The sequence below is a fragment of the Leptonotus elevatus genome, chromosome 4, assembly GCF_054856555.1.
Source record: "Leptonotus elevatus isolate MCC_2025b chromosome 4, RoL_Lele_1.0, whole genome shotgun sequence".
NCBI classification, from domain to species: domain Eukaryota; kingdom Metazoa; phylum Chordata; class Actinopteri; order Syngnathiformes; family Syngnathidae; genus Leptonotus; species Leptonotus elevatus.
In genome coordinates this window covers 16,793,812-16,817,511 of record NC_141242.1, presented here as the reverse complement: position 1 = coordinate 16,817,511, position 23,700 = coordinate 16,793,812, and the positions used below count along the sequence as shown (strand labels likewise).

At 39.5% G+C, this 23,700-nt stretch overlaps 1 protein-coding gene across 2 annotated transcripts in view; it reads left to right on the top strand.

The window, feature by feature from the left end:
• The window catches only part of lrrc4ca (leucine rich repeat containing 4C, genome duplicate a), a 135,093-nt gene that overhangs the window by 69,811 nt on the left and 41,582 nt on the right, over positions 1-23,700 (top strand). Inside the window, exon 1 of one of the 2 annotated variants that reach the window (XM_086074417.1) lies at positions 3,651-5,037. The exons of the other annotated variant lie outside the window; for it this stretch is intronic. The gene's annotated coding sequence lies outside the window, so the exon portion shown is untranslated. Of the gene's footprint in view, positions 1-3,650; positions 5,038-23,700 lie in introns of those variants that run through there. 2 annotated transcript variants of the gene reach the window in all.

The following is a 23,700-nucleotide window of genomic DNA, read 5'->3' as shown; positions in this document are numbered from 1 at the left end:
GAACTTTTTGTTAATGCTAATGTTATGCAAACCTTTCTTTGGCTGGCACAGCAAGCTACAAAGCCAACCAGGCTAGGTACTGTATTTACTCCTTGTTTCATCGTTTGCGTATAGGTCAGTTCCGAGATGTTCAAACTCAGAGATGGTTCGGTCCGGACATCACGTTTCAGTGCATACACCCTGAAGTTCATTGCAGTATATGCACTCCAAACTAAGGTGGCAGTAATGTGCCTCAATCACTGTTGGGCTAACAGCTTTCTCTACGGCACTGTTTTTGTATTATTTGATTGCTTTTGGGTGAAATATACAGTACGGACCAAAAGTTTGGACACACACACACACATTTTATTCAATGTGTTTGCGTTATTCATTGCTTTATTCAGTACATAACTCCACATGTTCATTCTTAGTTTTGAAGCCTTCAGTGAGAATCTACAATGTAAATAGTAATGAGAATAATGCAACACATTGCACGAGATGTGTGTGTGTGTGTGTGTGTGTGTGTGTGTGTCCAAACTACTGGCCTGTACTGTATATATACACAGAATTTGGTCATCTTCAGTTTTTTTTTATTATATATATATATATATATGTAAATGATTGTTTAAAAAAAAGTCATGTAAAAAGCCCCTAACATCATATGTATTTTGTTCAAACAGCTCTCCTTCTGGCAATTTGTTTTTCTTTCTTTTAGCTAAAACACCATCTTGGCAGAGTAAACAAGCAATTTTGATTAGCTAGAGTTGAGTGGGAAACGCACAGTATTCCTTCTGCTTGAAACCCACATGGCATACCCAACACGATTATTACATTATCTAATTCCATCCCAACACATATATTATTCAGGCTCTGACAACATAATACTCTGAGGAAAAGGAAGAGATCTGCGTGAGTTGAGTCATCTCCGAAAGCCACAGCGATGCGTTTTCTTCATTCTGTCGAAACGTCACAATTTCAGGGTTGTCACCATCAAATTATTGCAGAGCATGGTGTGGGGAAAATGTATCATTTAAAAGTTGGATGCAGTCTCGTGTTAGGAAGTCACATTGTTAAAGTCAAGCAATATGTTTCTTTATGAGGGTGCTGAGAGTATAACCAATAATCTATGCTGAAGTATGACTTTAAAGAAGGTTATTTGCCCTTGCCACTTCAGGAATAACCTCCCCCAAGAGACTTGTATGTCTTGCCCCTTCCAAGAAACAAGGTCACCTGGCGTCCAGTGCACCTATTTACCATCCCTTAAGGACATAGACATCAACATCGAGTTGTCATTCAAGCCAAGGAACTCTTTTGACAAACATAATATGCAAGTGTGGACGTGACATTGGCTGATTAACACATAGATGCAACCAAACAGTGATTACATTGATTGATCCTTGCAACATTAATTGAGCATCCCGCGGCATCACTTTAAAGACTTAAGTGTTTCCTCCAGTAAAGATGCTATTTTCTCAAAAGCCACATAAACTAAGATGAAGTGTGTTGCTCTTACTGATGGCTCCCATGGTGCATATAAAACAAGAACCAGGAAGATTGGCCACCAGAAATCCATATCTGATGCAAAATTACACATTTGACATCAGGTCTGCTATTAAGAAAATGAGCTCAGAACTCGTTCGTCACAAACAGAACGTAGATTCTGTCACACTGTGTTCAGCATTTGAAAGAGCAATCTTAGTTTGTACATAAATGGCATCCATTAGTGCTGCTTTCTGAGAACCAGGTACAAAAAAATATATAGTGTGGGATAGTATTGAATAATGCGTGTCAGTGCTCTTTATATGCCAGGGACACTGTGACGGTCAGGACAGTTATGGAGACGAATGAATGATGCAACGCTGTTCAGCTTTGAGGAAAATAATATCAAACGCTGACACATGGATGGACATATCTCTACTCTGTCATTTAGATGTGTCCCCACATCATCTAGCATGAAGTATGCTGATGTATGTGTGCGTTGTTTGTGTCTGTGCTGCTGTATATATAGTGCGAGTTGAGACATGAGCAGTAATATGTGAGCAAGGTTTGGCCTTTGCTGCTATACAGTAGGGTGGGGATGTGATGGCTACAGTCGTACTAACAATAATGATATGCAATGATAACAGCCTCCACCCCTCTCCCCATCACATAGTTATTTTTTTCTTTGCTGTTCATTTGTTATTGAGCATTTGTGGATGTGTGGACCATCTGCTGGAGAGAAATTCATTAGCTATTGGTGCAGATCCAAGATTAAAAAAATTAATAAAATAAAACATATTTATTGACGGGAATAATATGTGTTCTGCAGTGGTGTAGTGGTCCCTGGAGAAGTGGATATATTACTAATTTTTTTCTCATTTATTTTAATTCCACGCTAAACTTATTCAATTACAACCTTATGGGTCTTACTTAAGTAGTCCAGAAAAGCATACTATTTTGGAAAAATTCTGTCAATGTACTTGCTTGCAATAATAGAATTATCATGACTGGATTAATTAAAAGCAGTTTGTAGTTAATACTGGTAACACAAGCAGCCCAAATTGATGTAACATGTATTTATCATGAAATGTATTATCAAATATACAGTATAAATAATGTTGTAAAACATTATTTAGTGAATAACGGGGAAAAAAGCGGAAGTGAAAATTAGCCACTATTAGACCTCTGTATTGTTTTAGGCCAAATCTTAAAATATTTGTCTCCATTCTTGTGTTTTAACTTTTTAACATTAAAATCAACTTGAAGGTTAGTGTGTAACCGGCGGAGCCCAGCCTTGGGATCGAACCCACACCATGATAAAGTCTCCGATGTATGAGCACAAAGCGCTTCCGTTGAGCAAAACACCCAGAGCCACTATTTTGTATATAACAATAATAATAATAATAATAATAATAATATTAATAGGATACTATTTGAAGGATTATTTTCCTCGGCATAACCCGCTCTACCCTGCCTCCGATTGGCTCATCAGTCCTCATGCCTAAAGTTAGCCAATCTAATCAGCGAAAGCAAGTGGTAGCAGCCAATTAGGGGCAGAGGAGGGTGGACCCTGGCTTCACCTGAGTAAAAAAAATGGGTCATTTGGCTTGCATAAAGGCTACTGAATGTTGATCAGGGGATTTAGAAATTAATATGTGCAATGCTGACTGAAAAAGAAGTGGGTATACACCATGCACATACCCGTGTGTACGCTGGACAACACCACTGGTGAATCAGCAACATCAGTGAGTTTGATTTTACTGTTGAGAGCTAAAGGCTACTATTTATTTAATGGTGATGTCTCATAAATGTACTTGGATGTGGTGAGGTTTTATTAATAATCATCTATGCCACAAGTGGACTCACCAAAACACAGGAAAATCACAGTCATGGTTGTATCAAGATCCCTGAGCCAAATGGATGTTGTACAAATCAACCCCATGCCTTTTTGAGGGTGTTTTGTACCTGTTGCAGCTACTGTGTCCAGAGGCATTTCCAAATTCAACTAGATATACAGTATTAATCTGAGATCTCTGCAAGTAAAATGTAGTATGTCCTCTACATAAAGAGCCCGCGGCACAATCCCAGCACAGCAAAACGACGAGCGGGTTCGGTAGGTGGCAGTCGTGTCCTTTTTGCTCGAAATATTAGCGGGCCAATCTCACGTATTCACAGCGCCTCAAACTCTTTTCACCCACGATGTCACTGGTGCACATTCAAACAAGGAATTTAACCCATAACCAAAGCTATTAAGTAACACAAATTTTGCAGTAAATGTGTGACTTTCAAACTGAGTTAAGCCGTTTCGGGAGCAGTGCAAGTTAAAGTGAGCAACATGTCGACTGAAGGAGGAGAAGAGAAACAGCGTCTTGCCGCTCTGCTCCTGATTCAGCAGCGGTGACTGAGGGAGCACTTTGTCAGAGGGAGGTTACCCCACATGACTGCTTATCAATTCTACGCCTGTCCGCTGTGCTGCACCGTCCGGAACACGCTCTGGGATGCTCCACATCACCGTTTCACTCAAGCCTCCATGCGCGGGCTGCAAGTCGGATCTTGTGGTCACAAACCCGAAGCGTTTGCAGCCCAGTGAGGAGGAGAAGGAAAGATAGGACACTTGAATGAGAAGCACTCTGCCACGGTGTTTGGATCGCCTCAGTGGAGAGGTGAGACTTGATTTTGAGAGATTTACGCACGTGTGGCGCAGAGTCAAGCTCCTCTTCAGTGACTTGGGTCCAGTCTGCACATGATGATATCAATGCACGGAGGAGACGAGAGTATTTAGTGAGGGAAACGAAAATTGACGTCGAATGTGATGTTATAAAAGGCTTCTTGTGGATCATTGCTGGATTCCCCCACTCCTTGTTGATGTCCGTTTGTCAATATCGCGCATGATTTTCCTTTTGGACTCGTCGGGAATAAAACATTCTATATGACTGAAGTTGTTCTTCAGCATAACGTTTCATCCGTGTGAGACTTTTCTGCGCATCCATAAATCTTGAGGGACAATATAAACTCTAAAGCGACATGAGCTGTTCGATCAAATCTATTCAAATTCCGTGGGATTGACGGCTAAAAGTAATAAAGACTTGATGAGACGTGACATTTTAACAAGTGAGAGGATATTTAAAGAAATGCCACGTATGGATGCTGATATGCATTGAAAAGGACCCCCCTCCCTTCACCCCCAGGATGCATCAATGTGGAAGCTGAACTACATATGAGGAGATTTATCCATATTGCACATTTACAGCACTGAAGGAATAACAAGTGTGCAAGCGTGGGACATTAATGGGTCGAGCAGTTGCAGCAATGGCACTTGTGGGTCCCTTAGCGCAAAGAGCATCGTGGAAAAGAGCAATTTCGGATATATCGCCATCATTTTGAGAGTTATTTCCAGACCTGGACTGTTGGATGGAATGCTTATTGGCATAAGAGTGTGGCTAAATAGCCTCGGATTGTGCAAGCTCGCCTGAGAATTGCGGATTTTTTTTCATGCAGTTTTTTTGTGCTTTGACAAAAAAGACGGATCGCCCTAAAAAAGCCTCAAACTGCAGGATCGCTGTCTACATGTATGAACAAGTAAGCGTGTGTGTGTGTGTGTGTGTGTGTGTGTGTGTCTGTGTGCTTGTGTGTGCGCGCGCGCTTGCGTCCCTCTGCCTGTCTCACGTCTCACATATCGGCAAATTATATTACAAATGTCACAGTTGTAACATCGCAAAGGCAAACTGTATAGTGCCTAGAAATCGGCCTTTAACAACAAGGCGGTCTTTATGGTCTCAGACGATATATGATCATGCAATCTTGAAGGAAGCACTGACTTGGCAGATGATTTGAAAAGCTGCACCGCGCGTCCCTAGTCTTGCTGCTTTTCAATGCGTTCCCGCGGGATCGGGAAGATTTATAAGCTCACGTGCGGCATAGGAAAAACGTGGCAATAAGAATCGTAGGCACCCCCATTGAATTGTAGACTGCACCACGTTGTACACCCTTTGAATGCAAAGTAGGCAACAGCTATTTATTCATCACCCAACCAATCTGCAGCAAGCCAAATTAATTTGAGTGTATGGTAGAGCGCTTATTTTTCGACTTTTAAATAGGCTTGTTTGATATGAAAGTGTTTGTATTTCAAGAGAAGCACTGCTGTAATCACATGACTGGTCGTTAATCGTCAGATATCACCTGTCATGTTGTATCTTCCTGGAATGGCCTGGATCTACACAGAAGGCACTTGTTCCATGCCTCCATGGCTCCTTGTGATGGAGCTGTCCCCCTTTTGGGGTGCTGAAATAGAAAGCAGCCTTTCCTTTCTGGGGTGCTGAAATAGAAGGCAGCCTTTCCTCCCTTGCAGCATCATACATTAAATTGTGGTACATGTTTTGAGATGTGTGCCTACATTGGTCAGTTGTTGCTCCTGAATCTTTTTTTCACCAGCTCAATGTCTCACTTTCCGTTGTAACATTTGGTGTTCAAGCACAACTGTGCTACACAGTGGGCAGAGTCAGACCCATAAGGTTGTAATTGAATACGTTTAGCATGGAATAAAAAAAATAAATAAAAAGAGGAGACCGTGTTTGTTCCTCTAAGTATAACAGCTTATTTAAAAAGTAAAATTTCAACACCTATTTGTATGTCATAGTTAGCTGCCCTTGTTTCATCGTGCATGCAATCTATTCACATCTACACTCCCAAACACACACACTTGCACATACACACACACACACAGGCTATATGTCTGTCATTATCAGTAAACCATAAACCACTGTTGTCGGTAAATGCATCAATTGGGGTAGCTGTCACTTTTCACATGAAGAATGAATCTCATTATTCATCATGTGAGAAATGTAGCGAGTATCTGTCATCCGCTGCAAGAAAAACATTCAGTGATGGAGTGACATCACCTTGGGACATATTACAATTTATTGTTTAACTTAGAACGTATTTTACAGCTTTCCTGCAATGAGGTGACCACCATAATTTCTCCCCACACACTCACAAGTTTGCAGTTAGTAACGTGGCACAGGATGATGCATAGTGGTACAAAGACACATGATTCATTTTGCCAATTGTAGGCCAACATACAAAATGGATTTCCGTTATTGCCAAAGGAAACATCTTAACTACTTTAAAATGTAGAGGCGATGATGGTCTTTTTGTTCTAATTATTAGAGCTATGTTAGCCCTCCATATAGTTGGCGTTGTCCTTTGAGCAGGTGCAGTTAAGAGACCAAAAGAGTCTTCCTGCTGTTCACACCAAGACAGTTCTTCCTCAGACATCTGTTTCAAGTCCAATTTATCTAGTTGCTGTTGTCTGGTGTATCTATTAAAAATCATTCCAAGCAACCATATCAGGAAATTAATGAAGTTGTCACATAAAAAGGAACATAGCAATGAGAGAGCAGAGGTCTTGACATACTCTACTGTATACCCATGCTCGCTTCCTACACTCTTGTCATTTATTTCCCACTTCAGCCTGTGGCCCGGTTCAGATCAGGGCCAACACTTGGGGCCATATAATGAAATGATCATTTCTCAAATCGGATTAATCTTACAAAGCCCGTCTTAGAACACCATTAGCATTCAATTCTTTCACTGCCAGGGACTCGTTTCAATAATAGAGCTACGACTATATTTCCCATCTTCTCTGCTTATGAAATGTCTCAAGAGGGTTTATTTCATGACAATAGTGCAATTACATGGATCTGTTTTCTGTTCCCCATCCTCCTGTCTTGGAGACATTTGGATCAATTTGTCAGGTTTGAATGCCGGGAGGAGCTGGAAGCTCAAATGTTGGACATGGGAAAATAAAGTGTGGACGTGGACAAAATAACAGGATAGGTTGTAAATGAAAGTGCCTTAAACTGATGACAGGGGTGGACGAATGGATCAATACAACACCAGCATGGACCATGAAAAGATATACTGCATGTTTATGTCTTATTACGATACCATGTTTCACATTTACAACTATAAAATATCACAGCACAACAACATTACAGGCCCCTTAACCTTCATATAGATATTTTTTGCAAACAAGTATAATCTATATAAATAATAAGGCAATGTAGTTTTCTAATACTGCACCTTCAACGGTGAAAACAAACCATTCTCAGTATCAAACTATTTTTTTGTTTCCTGAGGCTTCCCTCAGAGGGCTGTTATAACGGTGAAACCCAATAAAGTTTTAATTATTTTACCGTTTTATTACATAATAGTGATGGACAAATGAAAGCTTCATGAAGCACTTGTGATATTTTGTTACTCCTCTACATGGCACTCTTGGATTAAAGCTGCAGTGGGAATTGAATCACTTTCCATTGCACTAGCTTTGATATTAGTGCTGTCAAAGTAAATTAATTAATAACAAAAAATATCGCATTAATCATGTTATTAACACAGATTAATCACACTTTTGACCGCAGATGATCCTTTAGCTGACAGCAGATGGTTACGTTAAAGGTAGCACAGATTGTGTTTGAGCATTAAACATAACTACATGCTTTAAAGTAAATAATTTAATACATGCTTGCATATGACATTCAGAATATTTGTTCATGTCAAACTTTAGGGGTAATTTTTTCCCATTTTAAATTATGCTAGTAATTAACTGATAAGAAAAGGAGGGGGGGGGGGGGGTATGCAATGGATATTTTTTTTCGAAGACACCCTCATAACGAAAAAAATAACCCATAATAGGTGCTCTTTAAATTTGGCGAGCAAAACATGTTGATAAAAAGCCTTTTTAATTAAGCGATTAATCGTGATTAATTAAAATTCTAAGATGTGATTAATCTGATTTAAAAATGTAATCGTTTGACAGCTCTATTTTATATATGAACCAAGACTACCATCTTGAGGAGTAAAACACATATTGCATAGCCTTCATGAAGCTTCATTTTCGCATCACTACATAATGCACAACAAATTGATAGATTACTAGTTTTGAAATCTGAAGTCAAGGACATATTGTTGAAGTTACTGTAAAAATGGTAACAAAAAATATTGCAAAATCTCATTGTTATTATTTATTAATTTTTTTATTAAAAATTTACAATTTTGGTACAGATATTTTCAAGGGTAATGGAAGTTGACACATGATTCACTTTTGCGGACCACTTAAAATGATATGGTGGGTCGGATCTAGCCCCCGGCCTTGTGTTTGTCACCTATGCTCTAAACCTACCTAAGCCCATGATTCGACTTTTTTGTCCGTAATTCCAATCATTAATTAATCAATTAATCCATTTGCTTCCGCTTGTCAGGTGACTAATCGTTTTACGTTGATGAACTACATAATGAGTTATTATTTTAGTTTATTTACATAATTAATGGTCATATAGCGTTCAGCTCTAATTTGCCAGCTTGCACTCACCAATAAAGCCAATAAAACCCATGCTATTATTACATACTATTACATAGCACCAACAACCTTGCCTGGCACCCTTTCAAGCATGACATATCCATTGTTTATCCACACCAGCACGGACTGATCTTCAATACATCTAGTTTGTGTAATCTTTGTTGAACCCTTGTTATTTCCCCTCTAGCTTCAGCTAATAATAACATCGACACGATGGCTGCCGGCATTCTGTGGCGAGTCCTGCATCAGAAGCGGCTGATCTGTTTGTGATAAAAGCTCACCTGAATGGATGACAGCTGCACTGCTTTGAAAAGAGTGTTGTGGTCAGAGTTGTCAACTGCTGCCGTTTATTGTCACTGCTATACCGCAAAGACGGTAGCAAATGAATACAGCCGTGTGCACCAACAGGCGTTGTATTGCATTTTTCTGAACATTTGTTTCTAGTCCTACTTAGCACCTGTAGATGCGACTGGATGGTGCTCATGCCAGCATAATTATAATCTCCAGCAACCAGGCGAAAGCAAGCGTTTTATACACATCACCCTGACACAGATGGACATGATCGGTATCTGCAGTCGCCCCACTCATTAGTCATCCTCTCCAGCGTGTCTGTCTGAATGTTGTGTCCAAGGGAAGAACAGCCGAGCAGGGGGACAGCCGCAGCACATTCCACCATGGATGTCGATGGATTAATCAATTGGTGTTGCAGCTCAGCCAATCCATTTTAGAAAATAATCTGGTCGACATAATAAAAGTGCTATTCTGTCATTCTAGAGGCCAGGGATCACTTGTCTTTTTTCGTTTTACCCCCTTCTCTCGCACTACACTTATCAGAACATAAGTGGATTAAATAGAATATACTGTAGATGTGTGTTCAGTGGGGTTAACAATGAGAAAAGGCTGCTTGTGTTTTTTCCTTCTTTGAAAAAAATACATCTTTGGATATTTTCATCACTGAAGACTTTCGTGCCCAGCTTAAGTCTAGCACAAAGCGTAGTCTAACGGTGCACATACGTGGAGTTTTCTTTCTTTTGGTATTTTCCTAGACTTTGTGCAGGTAGAATCCGGCATAACGGGGCATTTGTGCTGTTGTAGCCTATTCCTGGCCAATCGTATTGACATCATTCCTTTGCATTAAAATCAGGGTGGTAGGAGTGCACGCTGCATTTGTCATTGTGGAAGCAAATTGACTCGCTGGGCTTCGAGAGATGAGAATGAAAGATTGAGATTGAAATACGATGACATTCACTACACACGTCCTCGATGCGCCGATCTGTCTGCCTGCGCCTCGACCAAACGCATCAAAATTGTTTTAGAAGCACCCGAGCTACGATTTAGACCTGTCTTTTACCGAGTCTAAAATAAAGTCTACTTTCTATGACCAAATTGCCAGATGCGCTAAGGCAGCTCGGTGCACCGGAACGCTCAGCGAGGCGTAATGTGTCTACCAAATTCACAAACATACCAAACCAGACTTGCCCCTGTGCAAAATTCAAGATGTGCCCGTTTTGGGGCCGAGCGCAGTCTCCTTTCTGTTGCCAAATTGCCAGATGCACAGGGGGCGTGGCAGCTATATCCGCCGGAACGCTCAGGTAAACTAGAGTTGCCCGGAACGTAAATTGAGATGCATCTGTTTTTACGCTGAGCACACATGTACCTAAATTAAGATTTAGAAAAGTAATAAACTGGACTGTTTGTCACTCCATCCATAAATTCAGTCAAGACCAGTGACTTTTTACCATTCATATCACATTCCACCCGGTTTGACTCACAAATTTGTACCTTCTTCTGCAAGTCCAGTTTCTCTCTTTTAGCCTCACAAGAATGTCTCACACTATTAAAATGACGTCACCCGAGATAGGACTAATGTAGCTAGAGATAGCTCTGATAATACCGTTTGCATGAGTTCATCATAAATACGCAACCACATACATGAAGACATTTTTATACATATGCACTGAGCAGGAGGCATTCACTCTGTTGGGGCTGTTGGGTTTCATGTGTTTAAAGTGCTACTGGCTCAGGTCCACACAATAATTCCTGCTGCTTATTTGGAGGTGAAATGGAATGTGAAATGGTCAAGGGCTAGGTTGTGGTACTTCCCTTTATTTCCCAGATGTATGAAAGTAAGGCATTTAAATCCCTGTAAGGATAAAGCATAAAGGCAAAAAAAATAAAAAAATTAATCCAAAGAGCTGTCTTTACATTCCTGTTGTCCACCGTGGATTTACAGACAGAAGGAATTTAAGGACAAAATAATTTGTAGAGCCATGACTGGTGCATCTGCAGATAGTTGATGAACTGCAATTGTCAGTGGACACCAACAATGATCATCAAACACACCATGTAGCTACATTTACTTATTTCAATATACTCATTCTGGATATTACAGTTTACATGTAAGTTTATTACATCCTCTCTGCAGGAATGAGGGTAATTGAATCCCAAGTAGCCTATAGGGTTCTATATTTGGTCCTAGCACAAGTCTGGCACGAGGTGCGATGTAAATGCATGCAGGGGTGGACTAGACTTTGAATTAGCTATTTTGGTTGTTGACGCAGTTTAAAAGATAGATAGATAGATAGATGAAATCACAGATCCACATATAGTTTTATTTTTATTTTTTTTTACCACACAGTCATTACAAAACAGGAACTCATGATGTAAGACCATGCTCATCAAAATGTATTTGCTGGATTTAATGTTTTGCCAGAGGAGTGGTGGCGTGTGTAAGCCTGACATACTGTATGTTTGCCCTCCCAAAGTGGTGGCTTCTGCATACCCATGGGTGCAGAAATAGAGTCTAAATATAGTATGTCGCCCAGATCTTTTGCACTCATAAAATCCTTACAAGTTAGCCATTAGAAATATAAGCTCATTTGCCGCAGGAAAACATAATTATCACGCAGCAGTCACACCTCAGCAAGTAGGGGCAATTTACGTATTTCAGCTATTGGAGTGACACAATATCAACAAAGATAGTGACAAATACCTTAAATGATCTAATTGAGGGTTAGTCTCCACATTAATTGTGTTTTTTTTTCAAGTGCTTGCATTGGTTTACACTGGAAACTATGGCTTCCTTCTCCCAAATACCATAAACATGCTTCTTAGGTTAATTGAAGTATCTAAATTGTCCACATGTGAATGAGAGTGCGAATGGTTGTTTGCCTATCAGGTGATGGGTGATTAGTCCAAGCCAGTTTGGATAGACTCCATAACACCATGGTGAGGAAAAGTGGGATGGATGGTTAGGTGAAAGCTGTTGTACCGGGAGAGTAACACCTAGTGATGACAAAATGAAGCTTCATGAAGCACTTGTGATATTTTTTGACTCCTCTAGATGGCACACTTGGTTGAAAGATGCAGTGGAAATGTAATCAATTTCCTTTGCACTAGCCTTCATATTTAAACCAAGAGCACCATCTAGGGGAGTCAAAAAATATCACAAGTGCTTCATGAAGCTTAATTTTGCCATCACGAGTAACACCCATGTGTTGAACAACTATATATTAGTATTTGTGTTAACGTAGTGTAGATTAACACAGCTTTAAACTGTGACAAGGTATTTAGCTTCAGATGAGAGACATTGTCACAAGTATCCACCCATTGTGTTCTTATTCGCACATACGCACATGTTTATCCGTGCGATTGTCAGTGTCTTAATGGATTTCACTCACTACCCTCTCGCCCTGTTGGTCTATGACCCTAATGTGTCACTCATCCTGGCACCTGCATGTAGGCAAGGCTGCCCTACCAAGATAGTTTTGATCTGACATGGATCGACTTTCACGTGATTTAATTCAAGTTGTCTCTATGGTGCTAGTCTGTTTTCACTGCTCAGGTCAAGGCCGTGTGTCAGGAGCTGTCAGTGTGTTGCGATTCTAAATGTGGGGGAGAGAATAAAGAAATGCGCCTTAGTTTAACACCTAGTTGCAATATCGTGTATCAAACCATCTGAATTGTAGGAATCAATTCATTGAATGCATTATTATTATTATTATTATTATTATTACCGTCTTCGTCCGGTCTCTTGGGGTCTCCAAGTGTTCATTTCACAGCGTTGATCTGTAGTGGCTCTGGCCATCTTAAAATCATCTACCCATGGAGGTCTGCTTGCAGTTCCAACTTCCAAATAAACGTAATTGCGCTTCAACCTCATGGACATGGACTCGAGCAAATCAGTTTCCATTCTTTCATGTCACAGACTGTGTGCCTCTTGTGAGCGGATTATAAAGTGAATGAGGGGAGGCGGCGAATCAAATTGGGTGTGTTCACTCACACAACTGCACAAAATGCCCGTTTTAAACCGCGTCTGGCGGCGGTGTCTGCGAAAATACCAAAACAACGCCTAACTCGCCCATGCACAAAGTTACGCCGCATTCCATGCCAGACGTTTGGCTCGGCACAGATTTCTAGCCCTCAGACCATATACAAGTGTTCACTGAAAGCTTTGGCCGGATTGAACACTTATGAAACCACTGTTTTCAGCATTTGTGTGTGTGTGTGTATGGGATGGCGTGGGGTGCCGGGAATTTATCAAATGCATGTGTACATGTACACTCCACCTCCAATAATATTTTTGAAATGGAAGTTCCAGAATTTGCAATCAAGGGTATTCTTTTCTTAGTCTTCTAATGAAAAAGCCATCACTCTGCATCATACCAATAAAATTTCATGTGGAGAGGAACTTTTGATAATTTTAATTAAATTCATGAGGAGAGGAATTCTTGGCATGAGCATGTATGATGCTTTTGTTGAAAGGATGGGCGGACCGTGCAGTGAAAAAATGTGTGACCACTTCTCCTATTTATTTTATTTCTACGTGCGGACATAGAAACATTTGCAGATAATATGCCACAACCGCAACAAGAATCAATCCTGAACATGTGCCACTGCATGTAATGAAACCTTTGCCCTTGTTTCCAAACTGGCAGCTGTGTGTCAGAAGGTGCTATTTGTCATGAATGAAAGCGTTGCATTTGATTAATGGGCACTGTAAGTAGTCAAGCGAAAGAACAGAGATGTAGGCAATCATGTTTGATGAGAATAGTGAGTGTGTGTGGGGGGGCTGGGGGGACGAGAGAGAGAGAGAGAGAGAGAGAGAAAGAGAGAGAGAGAGAGAGAGAGAGAGAGAGAGCGAGAGAGAGTGCATATTTGTCTGTGCATGTGTGCGTAGCACCACGGCCATCCCTATGCAGACAACATTTACAACATTTAGCACATTTGTCACATTTTGTTTCCCTTTCATGAACACATTACCAGAATGTTCATTTTCCCAGATTTGGTATATTTAGGCCTAATGTGGCAGATTTGTGCAGGTATATGCTCTGAAAAATCTGATCTTAAAATGATTACATCTTGTTTCTAACAATTGCAGTATAAGGAGTGAATGTTGTCAATATATCCAGTATATTTCAATACATACACCTCTAATAATTGTGTATATATTTCTGAGTGTAATAATATGACAGTGGCCCTTTCTCATTCTTTGTATACATTTGCATTTCATTCATTCATTCATTCATTCATTCATTCATTCATTTTTAAGGGGTATTTACGCAGTTGGTTTGCATGTATTACTAAATAAAACCATGACTGGAAGGGGGGAAAAATTGGTCAGTATGACAATGTATTTTCAGATGAAATCACAAACTTAATAATTTGATCAAAATTCTACTCTTTGATTTTACTTTGGTTTGGTATTGATTGTAGTTTATTAATTATTTAATATTTCAAACGTTGGTGTAAACAGTCTACTAGGGTGATAACAGACAATTTAGGTTTTGATACAATGCCGATTACTTTTTTGGGGGCATCAAAGATACCAATACAGAAAGCAATACTTTGTTAGGATTTTTTACCCTAATAAAACACATGCCAATAAATAACTATTTACAACAACAATTTTAACAATTTTTGTGTTTTGCATAAAATGGCACTTTACCTTTCCATTGGTGACCAACATTATTTATCAAAACAAATGCCCTGACAGAAACGCAAATAAATAATACTTACTTTATAAATAATTGAGATAATTTTGGATTAAACGTTTTAAAAATATGCTTTTACTTTTACAATGCAAGGTGATGTTCAACAACAGCAGCATATTCACATGTGTCAGGCAGGTTGTATGTAATACTAGTAAGTTCTCCTAACAATTGTGGAAGTAAAACACTCACATTTTTGATGATCTCAATTAGGTTACATTCCTAAATTCAATCTGACTTCCTAACTCAACTGCGAGAGTGTTCCAGAATAAAACCCGGAGCAGTCCAGGACTCCAGACTAGTACTAAAGAGTCACATTTCTCTTGAATTTATACTTGCTCTGAATTGCTACTTAAAGAGGTTGATTCGGATTAAGGCAAGATGCACAATATTCAAATGTCATTGTAAATGGACAGCATGATTTTGTCGAAAGAGCATCAAAGACAGCACCTATCCATCTGCACTAGATTGTAGTGGTTTTATTTATAGACTGTCTCTGTTGCTGTCTATCACTCAGCCTTTCGATTTATTCCTGACGACCCATATGGCGCCCATCATTGTGTCCCATTCAAGAAATTGGGTTCGCTGTCAAACCGCATTTTGTTTATTGTCACTGTGCACCTAAAACATCCTCCAGATAACAGTACTGGATGAATTTACATGATCCTGCAATTGAGAGAAGGCTCTCAGAGGGAATACGAACGTGTTTGTTGTCGCTATAAATGTAAAAGAGGCACAAGTGACCTTCAGGGTACAGACACACTCACTGAGATGTGATTGGAAGGATGTGGGAGTCTCACATCTGATGTTGAGAAGGTGCTACTGTCCTGATTCACCACTATCATTAAGGTGCCCTTTAGCAAAGCGATTTTTATTATCTCATTATTATATTGATATATATTGTCCTCAGGTTTCACATGCTAATAGTATCTTGAACTCCAACTGACATCAACTGAATAGGCAATGAAATGCAAATGTCTGCGAAAGTAAGCCTTGATAACTGTATTACCCTGAATGCAGCACAATCCTGCAATGTGCAGGGGCCTACAACTTGAGGCCCGAGGGCCACTTGTGGCCTGCAGCATGATATTTTGTGGCCCCCTGCTTGACATCAAAGTTTAATGTTAGTACGGCCCCCAACTTCTTTGCCATGATGTTGTCCTGGGGGTTTTGTATTTGTTTTTATCACTTATAGGATACCCTAGTTCAGGGTCATGACAGATTTCGACAAAACATGATTCCGAAATGACACCAAGCAGTAGGAAAATATATCCTGTCACTCAGTCCCAGTCGTGTCTTTTTAAAAACTGCTGTGATGAGAAAGGTTGGGGACGAGAACAGCCAAATTCAAGAAAAACAGGAGACGGGATGTTTTTTTGTTGAGCACAGGGACTCCCTCACATGTCTTGAATACACAGAGAAAGTTGTGGTGCTCAAGAAATCAGATGTCCAATGGCAATTGCTATAAGACTGCAAGGGAAGCTCAGCTTCCCCTGAAATTGAAGTTTCCCGTCATCTGTTAACTGTCCATAAAACGTGTGTCCGTCATTGACGGATTAACGGACCATCAATATTGATGAAATGCCCATTTTAGCGAATCAGCAACCTCCCTCCATCTGAGCATTTTCCAGGTTTTTCATTCCGTTGTTCTGATCTGGAGACCTAACCGATCCCCAGCAACTTTGTTTTTCTTAAAAACGACTAGTGTTGTGTTTGGCGACTCTCTGCTGTCACTCTGTGGTTTCTTTTCCCAACAAACAGCGACAGAAAAGGCCTGAAAAGGCAACAAAAGGTAGAATTTACAAATAAATACTTCCTAATAAATCCTTGTATGACCACCAGCCGCCACTGCAGATGTCATTACTCAACTAGACATGTTGTGGAGTATGCAAGGTACCAGGACGATGAGAGAGAGGAACGTGGTATGAATATGGAGGAGCACCAGATTTTTATAAATAGGAAGGGGGGGGGGGCTTAATGATGCTTCAGGGTATCCAAATAATATGCAAAATAATTTGTTTCATAAACACTTAATTTCTATCACAGTCTCTAAATGTTGAAATATATTTAAGTCCTTTTAATCACACAGGAGATTGTTGGACATAATGTGCTCTTTATTAATTATTCAACTATTATTAAACGTCATTGTTTAACATGAATGAAATTTATACACACTCACTAAGTGTTAAGTATTCTTCAAACTGTTTTGCGTGGTAATCTTTGCTTTTAATTTGGAAGGCCGCTTCCCGTTTCACTTCGTCATTCAGCTCATGCATTTATTTTTAGGTTGTTCAAAACGTTAATTTATTGATGTCCGTCAAAAACAATGTATCTGAACATAAAAGTTATTTTAAACAGTCACTCACGTCTCACGGGTGTACCAACGTGACATTGCTAAAATCGTGAAATCTTGATGGGACTCAGGAGATTCTTCTTCTCTGGACTTCTATTGAGGTGGATTTCAATATTTTGTTGTAAATAGCGCCCACTACTGTGCAGGAGGGGCATAACAATTAGTAGGCCTCTAAAAAAAAACGCTGCATTGGCAAGATGCGGCAACACTGTCGTGATATATCAATCATTTGGCACCTAGGGGGTCTAATCCCATTTGAGGGGGGACCAGTTCCACCCGAGCCTCCTCTCTGGCTCCGCCAGTGCCGAGCACGGCAACATAAATTGAACATGGATTGTTGGATTTTTACCATTCTAAATAAAAGAGCCTCTAAAACAGAAGGTGACATTCGACCTGCGTCCTTAATCAGGACACTGAATAATTTGTGTGATAATTGGTCCCTGTATCGGCGATTGTGTGATTTGATCCTGTCCTGATCTGGAGTCTGTTCCAGTGATTTAGTGATTATGTATTGCGACAGGGGAACATTCCAGTTTCTGTGTTGACTGCTAATTGGGCTCCAGTGTAACGACTGTGTCATATTAATGACCCAGATCCAGTTCTTGGTAATATTCATGAGGTGCACTGCATTGCCTCTTCTCTGTGGAACCCGCACAATACAGAGGTTTATAAGTGTGTGTACTATATGGTGTTGAACAGTCATTTCTACGTTGAAGTGTTAAACGTGTGGGTGGAACAAAGGATAATCACTGCATGCAGGTCTCTTCTTCAGTTCATCAGAGTGTTTCTGATTTGTGGGTAGTACCGGGTACAGTATTTGCTGTCATTACTCCCATGATGTCGGTGTCCTGTTCTGTTACTATATATATATATTAAAAAGGTGAAGTTGCGGTATTTACATCAGCAGACAACGGTAGTATGGTAATTGTCTCTTTTTTGCCACATTACATTGAGAAAGAGACATTAAATGAAATCTTCAAATCAAACACTCTATGTCATGATTAACAGCTGTTGTGTGCATGTGTGTGTGTGTGTGTACTTGTACATAGTACATTGTGAGGGCCAAAATACGTCTTTAACCGACAGATTGAGGACATTTTTATGAAGTGCAGACATTTTGACCGGTCCTCACAACTCGAAACCTCTTTTTGAGTGTCAAGACTTGGTTTTAGAGTTTAGGTTTGGATTGGATTATGGTTGAGGTTAGGGTAAGGAATGGGGGTAGGCAATCATTTTTGATGGTTGGGTTAGGGGAAGGGGCTAGGAAATGCATCGTGTCAATGAAATGTCCCCACGATGATCCAAAGACAAGTGTGTGTGTGCGTGTGTGTGTGTCAGTGCAACTTAAGAGTGTCTTCAATATCTAATAAAACAGGTGGTATTCATTAGCAACCTCACAAGGGATTCCAGCATTCTACCAAGTTCTTAGCACGCCCCGGACATCCTACTTCTCCTCTCTGAGGCTATATTCTGTTTTTGCTATTTTTTTATGGTTGGATCGCAGTGTGTTTTGTCATTGAAGGAGGTCAAATAAATGCAAAGTGTCCTTTGTGCCGAGAAAAAAAGAGAAAAAAAGCCAAAACCACAGTTGGCAATACATAGTGAAATTTATACCCTTCCTTTATTTACGATGGGACTTTGCACATTAATTAGGATAAGTACATTCCAGCAGGTAAATGTGCCAGATTTTGCTGAGGAGCCTAATTTTAACTAGAAGGAGGGTGTGTGTGTGGGGGGGGGGGGGGGGGGGGTGATACTCAGCACCAGCATTGATCAAGATTGAGATGTTTCTTAGTTTCTCATAATTGTGTTGACTGATTCAAAAGGTCAAACTGGCTGATGACTACGAGACTTCAATTGCTACCATTCCGATTATGGGAAATACATTATCAACTGACTTCTTGACACCTCCATAGTACATCTTCAGAACAATCAACCAATAGATGACTATTTTTAGAAGACTTTTTAATACCTATTTTCCCTATTTGGTATAGTGCTTGTTGTTACATATAAGTTTGAACCTTGCTGGTTAATGGAGTTTTCTCGTACGAAGCAAAATGATGCATAAGAAATTAGAAGTGTTTCCCAAAGACAAATTAGATTTTAATGAAGAATGAAAGCGGTTCTGGGGACTCTTTGGCGTAATGTCAAGATTCAGCGTGGTACATTTTGTGCAGATAGGGCATATTCATTATAGTCATTCAAGAATGACAACTATCAATCTGTATAATGAACTGCAAAAGTCATACATTGCACTGCAAGTGCAGGAAATATGCCCATGAATGTTAAATATGCACATAGAATTGGATGGATTGTGGGTGAAAAAGAGATAAAGCAGTTTTTGTTTCCTTCCTCCCCAAAGTTTCTGTGATTTCCCGTCCTCAGATTTAACAAGACAATGAGGAATTTTGCCACATTGAGGAGAAAAGATTCAGTAACCAATTGGAGATTTTGTATGCTTTGTGGGGGAAGGAGATAACAATTTGTCTAAGGAATGCTGTGCCATTTTTGGTCTCATTTATTGGAACATCAAACAGATCAGATACTTTGCAATTGCAACCTCTGCAAAGTGCACTATTAGTCAATGTAATTGGAGCACTGCTGAAATGTGATCATATAGTGTTCTTTGTTTCCCTTATCATTTGTACACATATTTAACATTAAGACAGTCTAACAATTAAATGTCACTGAATGTTTCTACCTGCATATTTACATTAACTTAAAATTACATTTTATTGTTCTCTCTGTTCTGTGCTGAGAAAAATAGCATTTTGTCGCTGTTTAGATGTTGGTGACTCTCGAGTTTGATTAGTTCTGGTGCTCTTGAATTACCTCAACATGCTGTTAATTGTATAGCACATGGAGAAAGTTGGATTACTGTGTTGTGTATTTTGACTGCATTTATTTTATTGTGATTAATTGTGGACAGTAGTACAGCATATTTCTAGCGATATTTTCAATTTGTTGAACTGCAATTTGTAAGAATCATGATTTTTCTTGTACTACAAGCTTAAATGGCAGATTTTTATGATATACAAAAATAAGACAATCAAAACTTTTCTTTTCACTGTTAACCTAAAACCTATACAACTCAATTGAAAAAAAATAATAAGAGAGGACGTATAAACAACAACATAGTTGCACAAGTGCATGGGCTGGAATAGCATCGTATACAGCAGCCCAACCAATTGTGAAATCACCAAAATGTCCGGATGAGTCACTCGGTTATGCCCTGTTATGAATTCAAACTCATGTTAAATGGGGGTCAACACACACCTGCCACCAGTTATGTCGGTTTATCATTTCCAACTCCAAAGTTTTCTCCTCCTCAAATTATTGTGTGAACATGTACTGTATTTGTATTATACTGTGTTTGCTCAATATGAGATGATGAATAACTCTTAATATTGCATTGTGTGAAATAAATGTTATTCTTGTTAATAACATTACAGGCACTGTGAAATAATTACACTATACCAATGCAGAGCAGTAAAGCAGTTAGAGGCTGAGAAGAGTAAGCGCCGTTGAAAAACGAAGGCGTATTAATTTTAATTTAAGCACTGATGCAGTGCACCCTAATTTGCAGGACAGCATGCTATAATCTGGCAATGATTGCAACTTGCTATCGGCACTTCATTCCACTGTGAAATTTCACTATCACCTTAAAAAATATTTTTCAAGGCCCACAATGTTTGCTGTCTGCTCTAAATGTCCGATGTGTTATTTGTGGTCACTGCAGTTCTTGGTGTCAGACATGCTGGCGAGCACAGGCAGCGTGTTAAAAAGTCTACTTATCAGTTGCCAACTAACCTGCTGCAGTGTGTGACATGACAGTCGTACTTTCTCCAACTGTGTCTTTGGCATTTATTCGGTTTAGAAAGATTAAGAGCTATTCTCTTTCGCTCTCTTTCTCTCTCTCTCTCTCTCTCTCTCTCTCTCTCTCTCTCTCTCTCTCTCTCTCTCTCTCTCTCTCTCTCTCTCTCTCTCTCTCTCTGTCTCTCACTCTGTGTAGCTAAACATGGATGCGTCTACGCCTGTGGACATTGCAATAAACAAGTACTGTATTTGGAAAAGAGTTTGGCAGCAGTAAAGAGATGTAATATACAAAAGCCACCTCTTCACAAACAGCACTCACAGTTTATGTCTTTAAATAACCTCTAGATGCAGTCAGTGGAAACACAGATGGACAAACACAGAAAGCTTGGGGGAGAGTGTTTAAATACGGGATTACACTTTGACATACCGTGGGGGGAACCCCCCCTTCGATATGCAATGCAATTTGCCATGTTTTAAGCTCAATGCCCTGGAGGCTTTACAGGATTTAAAAACCTAGGAAATATGATAGACCACATATGCTTCTTAATGTGACAAATCTAATATAAGGTGTGTGACTCATATCTTGGCTTGTATACATAAACTGTACACACACTTTCTTATTCAATGCATTTATTTTATTCTCATGGCTTCTTACTTTGTAGATTCTCACTGAAGGCGTCAAAACGTGTATGTATGAACTGATGTGGAATTATGTACTTAACAAAAAAAAGGTGAAAACAAATCTAAACATGTTTTATATGATACATTCTTCAAAATAGCCATCCAATGCCAATAATGTGCAAAAAAGTAATCAGCGAAAAGGGTGGCTAATTATTTATGTATTTATTTTATTATTTTCTTTGTTAAGTACATAACTCCAAATGTGTTCGATAGTTGTCATAGTTGTTGACATACTGCCACAGAAAATAAATTAAACTGTGTTAAAGCTGTGTGTATCTTTCAAATGATGATTCGATAAATATCGATTCAATTCATGACACCAAAAATTCAAGAATGGTTGGTACATTTTAAAATTGAACATTTCTATTCGCTTCGACTGGATGCACTCACATATTTTAAATTAAAACCAAAAGGTAACTAAGGCCACAATCTATGCGACAGCTCTATTTTCAATCAGATAATCACCATACATGCTATGTCACTTTAGTGTGTTGCTTCAATAATAATAAATAATAATGCATCAGATTTATATAGCGCTTTTCTTGAAACTCAAAGACGCTTCACAATGGATACATTATTTATGCACTCAGACATTCACACTGTGGTGGCGGTAAGCTACTTAAGCAGCCACAGCTGCCTTGGGGCAGGCTGACGGAAGCGAGGCTGCCAGTGTGCGCCTACAGCCCCTCCGACCACCACCAAACATTGGCACCTTCCATACACCACTGTGAGTCGCACTGGAAGCTATGTGTGTGAAATGCCTTGCCCAAGGACACAACAACATATGACTTGGGGAGAGCGGGGATTGAGCAGCCAACCTTCTGGTAATTGAGCGACCGTCTCTACACCCTGAGCCTGCTTCAAGGAAAGTGATTGACCCCACCACCATTTAAAGGTTTTTACATTAACATCTTATGGTACCTGTTGTTTAATGTGCATGCCAAAGAGGCTAATTAAGCAAACCATGAACTGACATTAACAGGCCAATTTCCCTGTTGAATGTTTGGTGCCTTAACAACAAGAAAATTTGCTGGTTGAGGGTGTAATGTCAGTTAATACTTAATTTAAAAAGCAACACATTGCATCTACATAATTACGCATAGAAAAAAGTAAGATATAATTACCTTTATGTATGTATGTATAATTATTTGGTGTATTTTAAGGGAGTCACCTACAGTATAGCCCATTGTATCTACAAAAAGAGGTTTGGTGAGATGAAGTTTTGAATTATCTCACACAATCTTTAATTATTTTAAAATCAAACTTTCATATGGATGTGAATGTCGTAATGCTTATAGCGTTTATATCATCCAAAAATATTGTGACTTGCATTGTAGTATTTTCAGGCCATATTTATTATGCATAAACATATGCGCATACATTTTGGTTACAATCAGTCACATTTTTTTCATACATTAAGTGACATAATAATCTTTTAAGCAACTACTCCCTACGTGAGTGTGTAAGGTGTCTCAGTTCTCCGAAGGACTCTGAGACGCACTTGGAAAACTGAGACACCCTACACACTTGCACCCATTAACAGCAACGCGCAATTGAGGGGCACAAGGGTGGTTTGCGAGTAATGGGACACGGCCTATTATGTCGCAACAGTAACCGGAAACAGCGTAGTTGTGTGACTTACGGAAGCCGGAAGTCCCGCCTCCTCCGTGGCATATACCCCATAGGCAACCTTATGACTCGCCTGGCAAGCCACACCCACTTTCTTGAAAGTGGGTCCGGAAAAGCTGCCATTAAGTTTTGTTTGAATATTTTATATTATGATTTTGACATAAATATAGATGTGCACATAATTTGGGAGATAATTGGTCATGGTTTTTGTACATTAAGTGACAATGTTTTTTCTCTAGGCTACGGAGCCCCTAAAGTGACATTTTAAAAAATATATATGTTTCTCGTTAGGATGAGAAACTTTCTCGTCCTAACATACCACTTTGGATCACGTGGTTAACTTCATTCATGAACTTTTACAAACATCTGGCCACCTCTTATAGATACAAATGCAGGTGTAGGCCTATAGTTACTAA